General features: G+C 33.3%; 1 long non-coding RNA gene across 1 annotated transcript; it reads right to left on the reverse strand.

The window, feature by feature from the left end:
* Positions 1-1,891: 1,891 nt before the first annotated feature.
* Positions 1,892-2,678, reverse strand: LOC141598476 (uncharacterized). The gene is made up of 2 exons (XR_012523538.1): positions 2,283-2,678; positions 1,892-2,152 (listed from the first exon to the last, which is right to left on the reverse strand). It is a non-coding gene; the product is annotated as an uncharacterized LOC141598476 (long non-coding RNA).
* Between the last annotated feature and the right edge of the window lie 13,505 nt (positions 2,679-16,183).

Genomic DNA, 16,183 nt, shown 5'->3' on the forward strand with positions numbered 1-16,183 from the left:
TAAGGTTTTTTTTCTTTCCCTTCTTCTCTTCAATATGGCACGACCAAGGGTCTATTTTGACGGGTTTTTTTTGTCTCCAAAATCATCATCTAATGAGTGTAAATAGTGGGGTATTTATAGAGAACAAAATGTAAAGAAATGGTCAACCCACATTTAATATTTTGGTCCATTTCGATTTCCGACATTTGTCCCACAAATGCTTATAAGTCTTATATTTAATTATCTTACATAATTAAATATTAATTTAATTATTTAACAGTTAAATAATACAAATTAACCAATAATGATTACTTAACTATTAAGTGATCATGAAACCATTTTATCAACATATATTGTGTCAATACTACCCATTTAGCTAATTTTACAACCTCTTGTAAATTAAAATAGCTAATTATCTTTACCTCAAAAATTATACATATATCGTATAAATTTAATTAGTTAACAATTAATTAATTAATTAATTAATTCTAATTTATATTTTTTAATTAATTATCAGATAATTAAATAATAAATCCTCTTGGCCCGAGTTCGTAATCCGTCATCAAATAATACATTCACACGACTTATTAAAAGTCAATTAATACAAGGAATTAATTATATCGTATCTCATACAAATAATTAATTTATCCAATTTGGGCATCATCCTATAGGTGTGACCTAAAGGGATCAGCTGATCACCGCCGTCACACGACAATAATGTCAAACTCTAGTCAGCCAATCATTACCGATTAACGATGACCATCTGACAAATAAATAATATAAATCCCTGATATTCCTTTTACAAGATTTATTATGTAAACGCACTCATTGTGGAGGACAGTATTCCAACAATCTCCCACTTGTCTGACACAAGTGTGCGTTACCAATTCTCTTGTCTAATAATATCTCCCACTCAATGCAAGATGTCTTTCAGGTCGTTCTTGCACGTGATCATATCATAAAGTGGTTTTCTCGATCAGGAGAATGACTGTCTGACCGGATAATCTACTATAGATCTCATCCGAGCGTGGCCACGCATTCACAGTCATTTCTCCTCGAGTGGCCTTGAGATAAAATATGACTTAAAAGGACAATCCCGTTGACCTATTTTCTTCATTCGATACAGATCACAATGACCCAGTAAATGCTCATCGGCCTCCTTTTACGGTGCGACCTAGAACAAAAACCAAAGCCACCGGAAAACCGTGCCAACTCAGATAAATAGTCACTAGTCTAAAGAATTGACCCGAAGGAATAAATTGAAATCCTCGCCACGACCTAGCAACAAAAGGACACTACAACAAATAAGCACTTGCGTCACGTTTAAATGCGTAGCGCAAGTGGTAAATTCCCGTGGCTATACTATTTTGCCACGGGAAAATCAATCGTGACGCAAGTGGCCGTGGCAGAATTTTGCCACGGGAAAAACTGCAACGTGACTTAAATTAGCCAATTGGCCACGATATTCCCCGTGACTGAATTTGTGTGGCTAAACAAGTTTCCCGTGGCTAAAATTGTTTTAGCCACAAGGTAATATTGTGGCTAAATTAAAAAAAAATCCATGGCTAAATATTAGTGGCCACGAAATAATAACGTGACAAAAAAGAGACTCTCGTGACTAAATATTAACAGCCACAAATTTTATAGTGGCTGAAAATTAAAATTTCCGTGGCTAAAAGATACTAGTCACGAAAGAGTAACGTGGCAAAAACGACTCCCGTAGCTAAACATTATTGGCCACAAATATTGTCTAGGATGAATAATAAAATTCCCGCGGCTAAACATTACTAGCCACGAAACAATACCGCGACAAAAATACTCCTACGACTAAAAATTAATAGCCTCAAATATTATCGTGACAAATTTTATAGTTTGCGTGGCTAACACATTAGTAAGTAGTAGATAACGCATATGGTCGTAAAAATAAAATAAGATCTTATTGTTGATTACGTAAAATGTAGCATCCTTGTCTTTTATAAGAGTTAAGCAAGCCCTAAAAACATAAGTATTCTAAAATACATGTCCAAAAAATGGACAAAAAAATTAATATCCACGGTCGTGCACCTAAAACCAGTAAAAATTATAAATAAAATTAAAAATGTAGTGGTTTATGCTTCCGATGTAGACTTGTTTGCTCCATATTTGTACTTCCAAAGCGAACCAACATAAACACCTATAACAAAAACGATGGAAAAAATATTAATACAAGTGTCGTTGGAAATAAATTGCGATTTATCCAATATGAATATCATTTAAAGGTAGAGTGTATTTTTTTTAACTCGATAAAGAACGCATAAACTAACCTTAGTGAGATGGTCCGATCCCATATGACTTCAACAAATTCTCGAGTTTCTTCTGCCACATTTCATTATTAGCTGCTATCTTTTCGTCCACCTTTGCCTCAGCTTCTTCCTTGGCTGCTTCATCTTCTTTTCGAATATCTTCTACTTCTTGTCTTGCCTTCCGTATTTCATTCTTATCTTGTTCCATGACATCTTCAGTTGTTCGTCTAACTTCTACAACTTCCTTAACAAGATCTATACGTGAAGGCTTTACTCCAAAGTATTGTGTAATATTTTTACCTCGGCCATAGCAACGCAAATATCCATGTTTTTCTGGCCCAAGAACTTCCATAAGAATTTCGTCGTCTGTCTTTTTATGAATTCCTTCTTCTCTTTCTTTCTTCTTTTTGTTTATCTCTTCCTACATAAATCGTTGAAAATAATTAACATATATAAAAGTGAGCATTTCAAAAAAAAATAATAATTGAAAGATCACAAAAATTCAAATCCTTACAATTTTTGTCGTGTTATAATCTAAATTAGCAACATTGTGTTGGGAAATGTGTCCTCAATAATAGTGCGATCACATGATTTAAATATCATTATTAAATCTCATACCAAGAATACGAAAGGGATGATACATTACATATATAGTCAACTGGTCCACACATATCGGTAATGATTGGCTGGCTAGAGTTTGACATTACTGTCGTGCGACGATGGTGATCAGTTGATCCCTTGAGGTCACACCTAAAGAACGATTCCCTTAATTGAAAAGGTTAATTAATTGTATACCGATACAGATTAATTAATTCCTTAAAATTGAACAATTTATTATCATAAGAGAGAAAAAAATGACATCAAGATTTCCAACAAGCGGTATCAAGAGCACAAGGTTGTTTGCATGCAAATCGGTTAAGTTTTTCCGAGTTATACGATTAACATATAAAAATTGTAAAATTTGTGTTATTATGATATATCACGAAATTAATTCATGCATGTTAAAATTTCTGGTCCTAAAATATTTTAGGATATTTTGGTTAATTTATGGATTTTATTGTTCATTTTATATAATATTGGCATTAAAATGTGATTTTTATGATAAAAATGTCATTTTTGGACGAAAATTAGCTAAACTTTGAATGTTCTAGTGGTTTTTGGATATGTTTTTACTTATATTTTTTTTAGATGATCTGGAAATTTTCATAATTTTTTGAGTTCTTATGCTCGAAAAATGGATTTTTCATTATTAAATTCGGATTTAGGTGAAAAATAGGTTAATATGAGATAAATTTCGAATCTGGTCATAGAAATTTAATATGTTGTCACATGCAATTTTACAAGATGTGTGTAAAATAATGGGCTATAATGAAGTCTTTTTGCATGATTTATGGATTTTTGAAGAAAAATAGCATAAATAGTGACATTATTAGTGAAAAATTAATAAAACATAATCTATGACTAAGGAAAAACGTTATATGTTGCATTTTATTATCTTTTTCAGATCTAAAATTGAAAAGTTAATGAATATAATTTTTCCCATGTTTTTATGATTATTTTATTAAAAACCGATAAACCGCAACATTGTTTTTCCGGAAAAACTTCGAAATTTTAACCTAAGATTTTGAACATTATGAGTGTCATGGTATTTTTCCAGAATGTTCATGAGTTTAAATTTCAAATTTTGAATTTATTTGAAATTTTGTGATTTATTTGAAGTTTATAGCTTATTTTTGAAATTTTGGTCCATTAATGAACAATTTTAGAAATATGAGTTAATTATAGTCAAGTAATTAGTGAAGACTAATTTTGAGTCCTAAGAGGTTAGGGTAATTAACTTGTGCATAAATATGAATTTATGTAATTTTTGTGATTTTAAAAGGTTGAATCACGCAAATCCGTAAAAACCGATTAATATACGATATTGGCTCCTTAAAGGCGATTTAGCATAAAATTGGGCATGTTCATACATATTATAATGCTGCATTTTCTTTATGATTTGTCATAATTTTAATTTATGTAATTTTTGAATTATGTAATTTTACTTAGTATGGCCTTAGATTTTAATTGGTATTTCCCGAAATGTATGGGAATATCGATTCGGTTGTAATTTTATTGTGATCTCGTATCACCGTTTTGTAATTTAATAGATTTATTTTATTTTAGTTACAAATGTATAATAGGAAATTATGTAATTTATTATGTAATTTTATTCATTCCGGAGTTCCCAAAGACGGATTTCTTCAAGAATGGCGATACATAAAGACGGTGTTACCTCGAGAGGCGTGCCACAACCGAAGTTCAAGGGACCAATGGAGTTGGTTTCCGAATATGTAATAGTTAAATAGTTTTTCTATTTTAGGAAAGGTCATACTAGGATTTATTTTTATGCTTTGCATTTTATTTATATGTTGCATGCATCGCTAAATCGCCATAACTAAAACATGCATTATCATATAATCGAGTTTATCGACCGTGTCAATTAGAATTATCGTAGTTCACCGCTTTAGTTCACTTAAAACGTGATAGATAATAAATTGACATGACCTCTCGCTAAAATTAAACAATTGAGACATAGCCTTACCAAAAAGTAGAAACCATGAAAACCTATTTCATGAGGGAGTGCACTCGGCCATCCCGGGGTACAAATCTTGTTACGTAGGGGAAGTGGGTGATAAATGTCTATCCACCGAATTCGTGTTGATGAGGGTTTCATCGGCTATCCCGTGCCCAAGGTGATGTGGATTTGGATCATGGGCACATTTATTCGAAATTTGGATTGAGCTCAACGGAAGTATTCGCGACCGTAGCCGCATGTGTTCCGGGCTATAGATAAATATTAGAGTAATTTTATCGACTGAGAGTTCTAAAAGTAGAATCGATTAAAGAGTTAGTCCACCGAGTTATATTGATAAGGGTTCCATCGGCTATCCCGTGCCCAAGTTAATATGAATTTGGATCTCGGAATCATTTATCATAGTTGGGTAGAGGTCACTATGTAAATGCTTTACTTGTTATTTACAAGTATTAATAAAACGATAAATGTTAAGTTTTCCACTATTCCATTTTATATTGTTCTATTTCTTTACCACAATTCATATACGATATCATTTCGATTTTGATACAAATCTCCATTAAAACATCGAACTAAAGACAAATTTGAATTTGCTTCTAAAACCTCAAACGAACCATTGCTAAGGATCTCTTGTAAAGAGTATAGATTTAAGTTATTCATTATCAAACAGGTTTTTTATTCTTGACTAACACTTCTACTTACAATGGATTATGTTTCTTATACTTAATTGAATTAAGTACCTTGAAGCGATAAATTGTTTTGGTGATTAGATTTTCAGAATTCGTAATTGACCAAAATAACGCAACCACTTCAATGAAAGTTTTAAGACTAAAACGAACAAATGAAGAGTAATCTTCATGAATTCAATTTTGCTTCTCAAAGCAAAGACTCATTGAAATGAGTGGGAGCATTCTCTTAAACCGTTAAGATGAGGACGAGGTTCAAGAAGTAAAGATAATAACGGAATTGATACAAGGTAATGTTAAAAGTAAAGTCATTGAGAAATGACGATACTAAACCTATCAATCCCGACCAATAAAGTTTCCATTGTCTTAAATGTTGGACACAAGAAAGGAAACTACCCCAAATTATTGAAGAATCAACAAGTTAGTTGTGGGACATCTAATGGGACCTTCTTCTTTAAATGTTTATTTGATTAAACATAAATTTTGCTAGTACCACTTCGTCAATATTAGAAACCAGTGGAGGTTTTAATCATTGTATTCGACACATAAGATGATTAGAATATGACGACTAGCAACAATAATGTCGAGAGATAGAGTAATTGTGTACTCAATCTAGTTTTTGGATTTAAAGTTGTACTTAATTGTGACTATTAAGTGCATAAACTCTAAATAAGAATATAAACTTGTTAAGATACAAAAGAGGTTTTCACTTTTGTGACCCTATACACCACGATTTGATGTATGGCTAGCCCATTATCAAGGTGATTATATTCTAAACCAAACTAGAATGATATATCATGTAGATGATGAAAGACTCAAATTGGTAACCCAAGATTAAACCTTAAATTTTGGAATGATGAACTCAAAGAGTTATCGAGTACTCTTGAAACCATTAGATTGTTAATGGTATATGCGTATCTTGTATTCAAAGCAAGATGTCTCGTGCCTTTTGGTTGAAAAAGAGATCGGGGTTATAAATCATCGATCCAAAATAGGTTGATCATCATCTTTTACCAACGATTTAAGTTGACACTAGTGTGTTCACTTAATAAGGTAAATAGAGAAATCTTTGAAGAAGTTCAAGAGTTCAAGGAATCACGATTTAGTCGTGATGGGATTATCAAAGTGAAGACTTTGATATAAGCCAAAGGAAATGTGATATAGTATCACAAGTTAATCTCTCTTAGCACACATTATGAAATAATGTGTGGATGGATAAGAAATCAAATGCTATTCGATATGGTTTGGACTTCGATCAAGTTACTTTGAGTTACTTGATCCTTTTGGGGATTTTATCATTTTGTCTAGATTATTTTTCCACTAAATCGAATCATATGAGATATGAAATGGTAAGGGTACCATGGTTGTAAGTTTTCACAAGAAACAAATGCTCATTTTTCCCTTGCAATTATCACGAGCACGACGGGTTTGCGGCTCATGAAGCTGTCTTTCTAAAAATACAAGTTTATTTCTAGAAGACAGAGTGGGAGAAATTATTCAAGAGCCACAAAGAATGTTATGTCGCAAGAAACTGGCCTTTCTTGGCTACATGAGACGTTTTGTGTAAGACATTGTTTCTTCAAAACCTAGGAGGTTAAATTCGTCACTTGTTAAAAATGATGAATTCGTGCTACTTTTAAGAAAGTAAAGAGCTTATAACTTACAAAAGAAATTGTTTGATTCAAGTTGATTACTTCTAGGAAGTAATGAACATATGACTTAAATAAGAGTGTTTAAGTCACAACTCAATACAAGGCTTAGAGCCATGAAAATCCGAAACGAAAGGGCTTGATTAGTGACAAAGGGTTTTTGCACTAATAAAGAGATATTTCAAAGCAAGATTGGTTGCAAAGGGTTTTGCACTAATTGAAATGATTAAGTCTATTTGGATCTTCTCAGGGATTGTGTTTCATTATGAGGATATGCATATAGCAAGTGAATCTAAAACCCACTTCTTCAATAGAAGGAATGTATTCAATACATGTCATGAGTTTTATAAATTCTTGCAATCCTAAGATAATGTGAAACTTAAGAGAGGATCTTAAGTAGGACATCGATGAGTTGGAAATCAACATTTTGATCATGTGGTAAAACATTTCCCGATAAGTCGAGAAGTTGTGTTTATACATGGAGTTTAGTGGGAGTTGCGGAATTTTTAATTAGTCCGATATGTGGATGACATATTGATCATTGAGAATGATTTAAGACTTTTGGAGTATTATAATACATCTTGAATATCCGGATTTATGAAGATAAATCCACATGATATTAGCGTCAGTAAGAAGTCTTATGTTGATAAGATTCATGACTAGTTCAATTAAATTGAACATATTTGATTGATTTCATTTGCTTCCGCTGCCGAATCAATTAAAAAGAAATGATGTGCAACACTTCATATACTTTGAGTATGATGAATTGTTTTAAAAATCGAATTTAAGTAATCTTTACCAAGTAAGCCATAAAGATTACCCTTAAGTGCTTGCAGAAGCATTAAGGCTATGATGCAAAGTGTTTATGATGCAATATTGTGTAAGGGTGTTACACAAGTGACAATTGACAATTGAGATTGCGCATGGTTTCCGACAAAACCATAATTAAAACACATTAGGATGGTTAAGATACCATTGTGGCAATGTTAATTAAGAAGTAGATTTTCTAGAATCGTTCTAGGCAATAAAGAACAATAAGAGATATTTATAACGGAAATTGAGTACACTTGCGATCATGAGATGTGCAAGAAGGATGAGTCCCGCACACTGTGAAAACAGTGGGAGCTATTGTGACACCCTCAAATATCGCGGAAAAATAAACACGTAATTCTAGAATAAAGCTGCATGGATATGTTTGTAATAGGTTCAGTTGGGTAAAAACCTGTAATTTTTAAAACCGAAAACGAAACCTGAACCTGGTATAAAAATATCCAAATGGGAAGGTGTCAAACATGCAAGGTCCAAAATAAATCTCATGAATGAAACATCGTTAAAGTCGCGAAACAAAGTTATACAACCCAAATATGAGAAAGGGAGACATATGTCCCTAAAATGTATGTGACATAAAAAGTGTTTAAGGATCACAATAAAATAAAACCAATCTAGGTCCCAAGGTTACTTTGCTCGCTAGCTCGTCCATGTACCCCATATATGCATCACCTACCTGTCATTCGCATTTTATACAAATACGAAAGCCACAGTCAGTGGAGAGTAACTCCGAGTTCTCCCAGCCACGAAATGTCATAATTAATATAACATGTAAACATAAGAATATGAATATGAATCACACATAGCCTTAGCAAATAGATGCTAGACAATCGTGCTTATCATGTGAACAACAATATAACAACACATAGTCCTAGCATGCGAATACCAGACCGACTCATACTACACTATCATGTGAATCAAATAACATCCAGGAATCCAAACTCTATCAACCATAGCCGGCTTGCATCTCACCTTCTATGATTCATAGAATCATCAAACAAGAAAGGGCAATATATCTAGAGACAGGCATAAGTTCCTAGTACAGTCAATAGTCACTTTGTAACTCGAGTCTATACCACGAGGTAGGGAAGCTAGTATTTTGGCCCAGAGGTTACATTTAAAACATGGCCAAGATACGACTCAACCCTAATCCTAGACTGCGCAGACCTAGAGAAATGCGGATAAAACCACCGCACCCAAGACTCATGATAAAACGACATGAGTACCCTAAGGAGTCCACCAAAGGGTTGGCTAGTACTTAAGCTGACCATCTCCTCACAAAATAGGCAGAAAGGTCATGCCCCAGCTTGGATATAAACCCACCAAGCAAGGAACACAAAGGCTATTAAGCCATGAACATACACTCGTCAAAGACTATAATGACCTATCTATGATGAAGGCCGAAATACTCACCTAGGACCTAGTCCCAGTTTGAATACTTTAGCCCACACCACACAAGACAAGTAGGACACCTAATTAACCATAAAAGGGGCAAAGAGTCCAAACTTGTAAATATAAATGATCATAAGCTAGCATATAGAAGGCTACACAAGAATATAATCCAATGACATTCCAACAAAATCTCCAATATCAATAATAATCCAAATTCCAGCTAACCGTTAATCTCATAATTCATGAGAACAAGCTAAAATGGCAACAAGACAAGAAGACTCAAGTATAAGGCAACCAATTCATCCAACAACCAACATGTGAAATGATAGTCACAAATATTAAGGCATCAACGTAAAACATCCAATAACAACCAATCTCACCTCAAAGACAAACCCTCGACCCGAGTCCCGCGACAGGTCATCGGTCAAATCGAGGCTGGCCGGTTTAAACCTAGTTTGACCAAACTCGTTCGGTCAATCTGGCCCAGTTCAGAGTCTTGGCCTACTTTGGCCCAAATCACAAAATTTATCACAATATCATTCTCATGTTATTTCCAATTTCTATCATGTGAGAAACGAAAGTAACACATTATCAATCACCTAAACACTTAACAAACAACAAACACAACATCAATGTGACATTAAATCGTCGAGTAACTCGGAATAGTTACCTTAAGCTAGAAAAGAGACAAGAAATAACTTGAGAAAGCTTCTAAAACCCAAAATTACTCTTCATCTTCAACCACATATGAGTCACCTAAAATAATTATGTGAAAGGGCGATATTAACGAATTATCGTTATATAAAATATGAGACGAAAATTAATTTAATTATATTTTAAATAAACCGAGTTAGCGCCAAAACAATTTATAGACACAACTAGCCCAAAGTTACCAAATATAGCTAGCCCTTTTATCAAAATTAAATGAGTCCAATAAACTAAATATGTGAAGGAGCAATATTAATGATTTACGTTATATGAAATACGAGGCGGGATTTAAGTCATTCAAAAGAATCACATTTGTGCCAAAATAAACCCGACCCACGACTCAAAGTGGCCATTTGGATAGCCCCTACACGAACTCAGACAACCAGCCACCACCACGGTGCGCAGACGACCAGTTTTGGGTTCTCAAAACCCGATCCAAGCATTCATTTTAGCCATCTAAAGCGACCTATTCGAGTACCATCTAGCGGACCCAAAAAACAGCCCTACATGTCAAGTATACACCGTCTCAACTATAAAAGACAACAATTAGCACCCAAAACAATCCTTACATATCAGCATACCCCGACTTAAATATACCACTTACTAGCTAGCATCCCAAATGATCCCTACAGGTCAGTATACACCGTCTCAATCATCTCCACATATCAGTATACACCGTCTCAACTGTATACACCGTCTCAACTGACTAATTAACATCCATAAGGATCCCTATATATAATTATACACCGTCTCAATTATAAAACAGACTAACCAGCATTCGAAATAAACATATTTTACAAGCAATATCGAGTAACCCGTCATCGTTACCTTTTTCCGATCGAATTAGTCCTTCATGACTAACAAATCTTATACAAGACCGTCTATCTTAGCATCTACAACCGTCTTATAATAAATAAAGCTGAAAGTATAAATTGCATTTGTAAAAATACATGACGAAAATGAATTTTACTTACAACGGATTGACAGAACGATGAAAGCAAAGACTATGGAACGAAAATCATTGATAACGGATGACAAACGGAGTGACAGAATCAATTTAAAATTAAAAAAAATGAAACAGAACGAAAAAGAAGAAAAAGGAAGGGAGAAGAAGGAATGATACGTGAGAAATGAGGGAACAGCTAGCTAGCTAGCTATTTATTATACGTACGTTTCTTCGTCGTTAAGAAACTTCGATAGTTATTAAAACCGTTTCGAGTTAAATTTAACCGGTTTTTGAAAGAGTCTCATAAATGAAACGGAATCAATAATAAATAAGTTTAAAGAATGAAAAATAAAATAAACTCAGATAGTTAACGGAAATAATAAGAAATCGGCTTGAAACGGAATTATTAGCGATTTTACTAAATTAGCGGATTTTAACGAAATTTGTTCATTTAGCAAAATAAATTCAAAATGGTTAACTCGATGACTTTTTCCCGGGTCCGACTTGAGTCCACTAAGGACTGAATTTAAAAAAAAAAAGACTCGTAAAAGATACTGAAATAGTTAAATGACATAATTAAATCCAAAATATCAATTAAAATAATTTTATCCTACTTAATAAAATACGGGGTGTTACAGCTATTCTTAGGCTAGAGGGCCTATGTCTTGATTGGATCTCGACACGTACTCAGAAAGTTTTGTAATGCAAATGTATACATTACAAAGGAAAACGAGTATGTAGTGAGGTTGAGTAAGGTACAAGAAATTGATAAAACCTACTAACCAAAGCCTTCTCAAAGGCTAAACATGATGAGTCATGTCATTTCAATTGAATTGAAATGAACAACTACGTACAAGATCAAATTAGATTATAGAACATGAAATAGTAATCAGGCATTGACTATTCATATGTGATAATCGCATTTGTCGTTCGAGTTTTACTTTAAAACTCTTTTATTATACTTTGTTACATCCAAACGGGTTGTAAAGACAATTGAACCCCGTTAAAGTGAACACGGATTAGCATTTTATTTGCCCATAGTCACTTATATGAGGTGACGTCTCGAAGTGACTAGAGTGTGATGCGATTGATGGCAAGTTCAAGTGCCATAGAGTCATGTGAGATGACTAGTCGATCACATAGGAAGACTGTTGGGAACACTTTGTCGGGCAGTGACCGCTTATAGAGTTCTGGCAAATTTATAAAGCCTGGTCGTGGCGAGAGCTACTATAGTATTCTAATGAGTCGATTCTTAGACTAAAGACTGTTCACCTAAGATGGCACAGTTTTAGATTAACTTTGATTTGTGTTACTACGACCTTCGTAAATGGGGTCAAATGGGCATATTTTGGGTTATGATGGCTGTGGCTATTCGAAGGGAATAAGTGCGATAGGAATTGTCCACCCCCTTGTCAGGGTTAAAACAATATCTCAGGGCCACTCGAGGAGTAATGAACTGGAAATGCGTGGCCACACTCGGAATGTATCCATGGTGGATAAAATCCGGTCAATCAGTTATTCTCCAGATCGAGGAAACCACTCTCGATATGATCACTTGCAAGTACGACCCGAAAGACACCTTGCATTGAGTGGGAGATAGTAATAGGACAAGAGAATTGGTGACGCACACTTGTCGAGGACAAGTGGGAGATTGTTGGGAAATGTGTCCTCAACAATAGTGCGATCACATGATTTAAATATCATTATTAAATCTCATACCAAGAATACGAAAGGGATGATACATTACATATATAGTCAAGTGGTCCACACATATCGTAATGATTGATTGGCTAGAGTTTGACATTACTTGTCGTGCGACGGTGGTGATCAGTTGATCCCTTGAGGTCACACCTAAAGGACGATTCCCTTAATTGAAAAGGTTAATTAATTGTATACCGATACAGATTAATTAATTCTTTAAAATTGAACAATTTATTATCATAAGAGAGAAAAAAAAATGACATCTTATTATAATGTGATTAAATGAGATTTCATTTAGTAATTTAAGAAGTTATATTACTAAAATTAATCGGTGTTTGCGAAACATGCGAGATGAGAATGATAAGTTAGTTATAATTACAAGATATTGTGAATTATACTAACTAGTAATTAAATGACCATTTTATGAGAAAGTAATTTTATATTACTAGTCAATTTGTTAAATATGATTTATTTAATTTGTAAATGATATTTAATTTGTTAAATATGCATTTTAAATTAAAACATGACATAAGACATGTCACATGTCACATGACATACAAATGTACAATTGACAAAAATAAAATGGACTCCACGTTACACTATAGAAACCGAAATATTGGAGGATGTATGGGTGAGTGGGTGTTTTGTTTAATGGATAAATAAAACACCATGATTACCTACTATGTAGGGTAGTCTTACACACATTACTTAATAAGAACAAAAGTAAAAAGAAAACACCATGCATTGGTCTTTGATAGTCCCTCCAACCGATTTTGTGACAATAATATAGAGAATTTTATTCTCTTAATATTTCTCATTCATTCATACCAATATTACATGCAAAAAGGTTCATGTATATTTTTCCTCTCTTCTCTCTCTTTTATCTTCATCAAAAAGATGAGATTTTAATCCAAATTGTTCATGTATGATTACTAAAATTATCAATGTAATATATGAGTATTGGTAATCAATTTTAAGGTATACCACAAGATAAATATCTAGTACATATTAGTTTGTGGTTTTGAGGGATAGTCTTGGGTGCAACTAATTGGAGGGCTTCTATTTTGAGGTCATGTATGTTCATCCATTAATGGAAAGCTCAAGAACGAACAAGAAGGAGATCTTGTTGGTGCCCAATATGACCGAAATTATTATGGTGAGAAAATGATTTCTTCTCTTACCTTTTTAGTTTGCATGCATAAGATCTATAATTTATTTTATGACCAAATAAATTTGAAACATATATGAATATGTTAAATAATGAGATAAAGATTTCCAACACATTGACCGGATTACTTGATTTCCTTTTACGAGTTTCTAGCAATACATCAACTCGAGAACAAGTTCCTTTTCTTTGCTTCTGCAATTACAATCAAACAAATCAATCACGATCATTTTCGTTAAATGTAAGCTAAAAAAACACAAATTGCACAAAGATAAATTACGTTATGTGATACTTATAACAACTTTTGTGTCTTAAATACAAACTTACAATATCTTCTCTAACGCGAGCATGACTTTTGGACCCAGTATAGTGAGGCATTTTTTGAAATGACCTGCTATGCTTAGCTTTGTTACTTTTCTCCTGAAACAAAAATAAATTAACACACATTAACCTGATGATTTAGTAACGTATAAAATCTATTAGAAGTATATAAAATAAGTTCGATAATCATCTTTAATTGAATTGTCTGACCTATGTAACTGATGAAAATATAGGAGTAAATGAAATTTATAACAACCAACAAGTAAAAAAAAAAATTATATACAACAATACCTGAAATTTAGGACTTCGCCAGAGCTCAACCAAGTATTTCCAATCTGCTTTTAGCATGTCTTTGGGCCTATTATTCAATTGCTCCTCCTTTGTAGTAAGTTTTGGTTCAACTATATATTTTTGCTTCAACTTATACCTTCTGCCCCTAAACAAGCTCCTCGCATGCTTCATTACAGCTTCTCTTCTTAACTCAGGATTCTCAAAGTCACGTATCTCCTAAAGTATATCAGAATATAGAATTTTAGGAAAAAAAGAATATTTTAGCAATAATAAAAACGATTAATTTAAACAATATTACCAAAACGCATCTCCATAAATGATCGAGTGTCTCTGTTTTGAAATCTTCCCATCCATCGACTTGCACGGGACATACGGTTCGATTGCTGATTTGATCGCCGAGAAAGTAAGCATACATTGTCGCATACTTACCAATTGGATTGCCATCGTCATCAAACTCTACGAAAATCTTTTCCCCAGGAGCTAACGCGGTAAGTTTTCTACAATACACATGCCCTCTTGTTTTTTTTACATTACCTACATAAGATGATTGTTTCCAGTGGTAGAAAACAAAATGTCAGACTATTTCAAATAACAAGAATATACACAATTCATTTTATCTCCAACTTTATATGTTAGGCTAACATAGTCATCTGAATGAAAATTTTTTGCCAATACCAGAAGTAATGTTTTCATTGTCCATATGAATGATTTCTTTTGGTCCACTTAATTGACCTTCAACTTCCTTATCCCAAATCGCATCTTCATCCATGTCATGTTCATCAGACCCCCCTTCACCTTGTTCTTCCTGGGGTGTTTCTTCTGTTTCTATATGTACAAATAGTGTATAAAAAATAATTCATTAGACATCTAAGTTAGCTGTTAAGGCCCGATAAATAAAAAATATATACACAAATTGTTAATGAAGGAAAATTCAAAGATAATGAAAGTATATTTCAGTCAAATAAAAAATGTGTAGTTAATTAAACACGTAAACCACCAAACCCGTAGCCTGAATATTATAGAAGCAAGTTAAATTAAATACCTTTGTCCATTTGGATAAACTCATCATCAGTATCGTATTGGCATTCATCATCCTCTAATAAATTAGAACATAAAAATTTTCATCAATTTAATAATGAGTATTCAATTCAATGAAAAGCGAAAATATATTTGAAATTTGTTAGTACCTCTTTCCATAGCCATAAATTGATTAAATTCTTCGTTATTAATATCTGTTTCATGTAGAAAAGCATTAAGAAAATAAACGATATATTTCAAAGTAGTACAAGTTTTAGCTTCTTGTATCATGTACCATCGAATCATCCGAATCAACGTCCTGGTTAATGTCCTGGTTAAGACCAATATGTTGCTGACTATCGATATTTGTACAAAGACATTCTTTTAATGGTCGAGTATTAGTTAAATTTAATGTATAACTTCAAGCAAACATTAAGTTAAGAAACTACCTTGTTGGACGACTTTTAAAGCCAAGGAAAGCGATTGAAGTGCCTCATTCCCCATCACTTCACGTTCTTTGTTTATTGTTCATTTTGAGAAAATTGGCAAGCGACAATGGTGGAATGAATTGGCTTCTCTTCTACTGTCTTTTGTTTCGCTTTCTTCCGCTTCATTTATAAAATAAAGGCAATTATTATATAAT

Source organism: Silene latifolia, chromosome 9 (genome assembly GCF_048544455.1).
Source record: "Silene latifolia isolate original U9 population chromosome 9, ASM4854445v1, whole genome shotgun sequence".
Taxonomy (NCBI): Eukaryota; Viridiplantae; Streptophyta; class Magnoliopsida; order Caryophyllales; family Caryophyllaceae; genus Silene; species Silene latifolia.